Source organism: Carlito syrichta, unplaced genomic scaffold (genome assembly GCF_000164805.1).
Source record: "Carlito syrichta isolate Samal-C Ts95f unplaced genomic scaffold, Tarsius_syrichta-2.0.1 Scaffold302570, whole genome shotgun sequence".
NCBI classification, from domain to species: Eukaryota; Metazoa; Chordata; class Mammalia; order Primates; family Tarsiidae; genus Carlito; species Carlito syrichta.
In genome coordinates this window covers 398787-403643 of record NW_007246666.1, presented here as the reverse complement: position 1 = coordinate 403643, position 4857 = coordinate 398787, and positions in this window count along the sequence as shown.

Below are 4857 nucleotides of genomic sequence, written 5' to 3'. Positions count from 1 at the left end.
GGATGTTGGTCTGTGGCTTTCCTTTTTTGTAAAGTTTTGGTCTGACTTTGCTATTAAGGTAATGCTGGCCTTATAACATGGGTTGATAGTGTTCCCTAGTTCTGAATTTTTGGAGATTATGTCAAATTGGTATTATTTCTTTCTTAAATGTTTGCTAAAACTCACCAGTGAAAATATCTGGGTTTTACCAATGAAACTATCTGGAAACAATGATAGAGTTATCCTTGAAAGAAAATGTTTAATTGTGAAATCAATTTATTTAATAATATGTAGCTGTTTTAGAGTTTCTATTTTTTTTTTTGAGCCACTTTTGGTAATTTATATCTTTCATGTAATGTGTCCATTTCTTCTCAGTGATTGAATGCATTGGTAATAAAGTTGTTTATAATATTCTCTTATTACCATTTTAAAGTCTCCAGGATCTGCAGTGATGGCTGTTTTTCATTCCTGATTTTGGTGATATGAGTCTTTCTTTTTCTTTTACTGTTGATAGATTTTACTGATTTTTTTTCCCAGAACAATGTTTGATTTTTTGTTCATTTCCTATTTCTTTTATTTCTGTTCTTATCTTAATTTTTCCTTTGTTTACTTTAGTTTAATTTGCTTTTCTTTTACATTGGAAGCTTAAGTGATTTATTTTAGAGTTTTCTTCTTTTCTAATAACACATTTTAAAAATTATTTTAAAGATATGGGGTACAATTCAGGATTAGGTATACAAGTGGTCATTGTAGAGGCAAAGTAATATATACATTTAAACCTATACATTTCTCTGTAAGCACTGCATTAGCTGCATCCCACAAATTTTGATATGTTGTGCTTTCATTTTTATTCAGTTTTAAACATTTTCTAATCTCCTTTGTAACTTTTTTTTTTTTTCAGTTGGAGTCTCACTTCGTTACCCAACCTGACGTGCAGCGTGCTCAAGGTCAACTCCCGTCGGCCTGCTGGGCTCAGGTGATCCTTCTGCCTCAGCCTTCCAAGTGGCCGGAACTACAGGTGCATGCTCCCATGCCTGGCTAATTTTTTGATTTATTATAGAGATGAGATCTTGCCAAGTTGCCCAGGCTGTTCTTGAACCTGGGGGCTCAGGCAATCCCCTCACCTCATCCTCCCAAAGCGCTGAGATTACAGACTTGAGCTACCATGCCCGGCCATAATTTTTTAAAATAATTGAATAGCAAAGGCATGTTGTTTAATTTCCAAATATTTGAGAGTTTCCAGAATATCCTCTGTTGTTGATATTGAACTCTATTTTGGTCAGACCCATACTAAGTTTGCATATCATTTCAATCTTTACATTTTTGAGACTTATTTTATGACCCAGAATGTAGTCTGTTTTGGTGAATGTCCCATGTGAATCCATGTGCATTTATAAAGAATATGTGTTCTACTATTGATATCTATAGAATGGTCTATAAATGTCAATTAAAACAAGTTGGCTATTGGACTGTTCAAATTTTGTATCATTTCTAATATTTTGCATATTTGTTCTTAAAATTGCTGAGAGAAAAATGTTGAGATTTTCAACTATAATGTAGATTATCTATTTCTTTTTTAATTCCATCAGTTTTTATTTTATGTATTTTGAAATTTGTCTTTAGATGCATACACATTTAGGATTGCTTTTTTTTGCCTTGATAAATTTGCTCCTATATTATTATAAAATGACCCTCATTGTCTGTGGAATATTCCTCATTCTATTTACCTTGATATTAATTTAGTGGCTCTCGATTTTTAAAAATTAACATATGTATAATATATTTTTTAATATTCTTTACTTTTCAATCTTTATGTATCTTTATATGTAAAGTGGGTAATTGTAGACAGAATACGGTCAACTCTAGTTCTTTTACGCAATCTGATCATCTTTGCTTTATAATTAGAACATTTAAACTATTTACATTTAATGGAATCATCAGTATAGTTGAGCTTAAGTTTGCCATCTTGTTTTCTATTTCTTCCATCTGTTCTTTTTCCCTTTTCTTTCTCTATTTCTGTCTTCTTTTGGATTATTTAGTCATGATTTCATTTTATCTTCATCATTGGTTTTTTAAAAATAATTTTAGTTAATAATTTACTAGAATTTATTTTCTAGAGAAGTTCTAAGTTCACAGCAAAATTGAACAGAGGGACAGAGATTCTCTATATAAACCTTCTATCTTTCCTGCTGTCAGCATTCACACCAGAGTGGTATATTGGTTACAATACATGCATACATGCATGCATACATACATCCATACATTCATACATACATACACACACACACTTGTTTGAGCCAAGGAGTTTGAGGCAACATAGCAAGACCTCATCTCTATAAAACATTAAAAAATTAGCTGGATGTTGGGCATTTGCCTGTAGTCCCAGCTACTGGGAAGGCTGAGGTGGAAGTATCACCGGAGCCCAGGAGGTTGAGGCTGCAGTGAGCCGTGATGGTGCCACTGCATTCTAGCCTGGGCAACAGAATGAGATCCTGATTCAAACAAAACAAAACAAGACAAAACAATCGATGAACTTACACAGATGTGTCATTATCATCTGGAATCCATGGTTTATATTAGGATTCACTCTTGGTGTGCATCCTATGGGTTTTGAGATATCTAAAATGACATATGCCCACAATTATAGTGTCACACAGAGTAGTTTCACTGCCCTAAAAATTCTCTCTTCTCTGCCTGTTGATACTCCCTTCCTCAGACCCTAGCAATTTTTTTTTTTTTTTACTGTCTTTATAGTTTTTTTTTTTTTTACTGTCTTTATAGTTTTGCTTTTTCTGGAATGTCATATACAGTAGTTGGAATCATACATTATGTAGCATTTTTCAGATTGGTTTCTTTTGCTTGGTAATTGCATTTAAGATTCTTTCTTGCTTTTTCATGACTTGATAGCTCATTTCTTTTTAGCAGTGAATAATATCCTATTGTCTGGATGTACCACAGTTTATTGATCTATTGATCTACTAAAGGAAATCCTGGTTGCTTCCAGGCTTGGCAGTTATGAGTAAAACTGCTATAAACATCTATGTGTGGATTTTTGTGTGGCTATAACTTTTAAACTCTTTTGGGTAAATACCAAAGTGTGCAATTGTTAGGTTGTATGAGTACGTTTATATATTGTAAGAGAATGTTTATGCTGCAAAAAACTGCCAAACTGTCTTCCAAAGTGACTATACCATTTTGCATTGCTTTCTGCAATGAATGATTATCCTGTTGCTTCATATCTATGTCAGCATTTGTTAGTGTCAGTGTTTTGGATTTTGGCTATTCTAATAAGTGTGTAGTGGTATATCATTGCTGTTTTACTTTGCAATTCCCTAATGGCATATGATGTGTAGCATATTTCTATATGCATATTTGCCACCTGTATCTCTTCTTTTTTAAGGTGTCTGTTCAGGTCTTTTACCCATTTTGAACTGAGTCTTTCATTTTCTTATCACTGAGTTTTAAGAGTTATTTATTTATTATGGATAACAATACTTTATCTGATGCGTTTTTTGCAAAATTTTCTCCCAGTTTGTGCCTTGTCTTCTCATTCTCCTGATACCATTGGCTTTTTAGCTATACTTTTGTTTTAGTGTTTGCTCTAGGATTTACAATATACATTTTAATTTATAGTTTACCTTCAAATAATATCATTTCACCTGTAGTGAAAGAACCTTACAGAAATATATTTCTATTTCCCATTCCTATCCTTTGTTTTATTCTTGACATACAGTTTACTTCTAAGTATGTTAAAAACCCCACAATTATTATTATTTTTGCTTTAAGCTGTCATTGTCTTTTTTAAAAAATTGAGATAATTTTCACAAAATAAAAAGAACGATTTTAAAGTGAACACTTCAGTGGCATTTAATACACTCACAATTTTGTGCAACCTACCACCATCCTCATTTCAGTGTACGGGTCTCACACATCTTTTGGCAGATGTATTTCTAGGTATTTCCTATTCTTAATGCTGCTGTAAATAGTATGGTGCTTTAGCTCATTATCTGATTATTTTAAAGTTTTGATCTCTATATGTAGAAGTATAATTGACTTTTGTATATTAATCTTGTATCTTGCAATCTTGCTAAACTCATTTATTCGTTTGTTAGTTCTAGTAGATTTTTATGAATTCAGGGAGATTTTTTTACATAGATGATCATATTGTTTGTGAATAAAATTTACTCCTTCCTTTTCAATCTGAATGCCTCTTTTCCCTTGTCTTATTTTGACCTCCAGTACAGTATTGAATAGAAGATGTGAAACAGACATTTTTACCTTTTCCCAGATAAAAGTGTACATTGGTTCCAAAAATTCAATAATTGTTCATGCATTTATGAATTTTTCCTTCAGCCATTTATGCATGCAACAGATTTATTGTCTATTATATACTAGGCACTGTGACTAAATATTTATTAAATAAAATGTTGAATTATTATGAACTAGCTATTATTTATTGACACTCATTATGAGCCAAGTACTGTGTTAAAAAACACTGATATTATCTTTTAATAAGTGAGGAAACCGAAGTAAAGCGAGACCAAGCATGTCAATGTCATATATCTAGTAAATGACAGAGCTAGACTTTGATCTCAGATCAGTTTGACATCCTGCCAGACGTGGCTATGTTACTTAAACAGCCACTGTTTCACACGTGTACATCGTTTAGAATCCAAAGAAAAAACAATAAAACATTTTGAACTAATCAAAACTTGTGTTCTAATCAGCAACATATGAGCCAATTGCCCCGCATTTTCATAAAGAAGTTCCTTTGAGGAGCCGGGTTCGGTGGCTCAGCCTGTAATCCCAGCGCTTTGGGAGGCCAAGGTGAGTGGATTGCCTGAGCCCGCGGGTTCGAGACCCGCCTGGGCAGCGAGA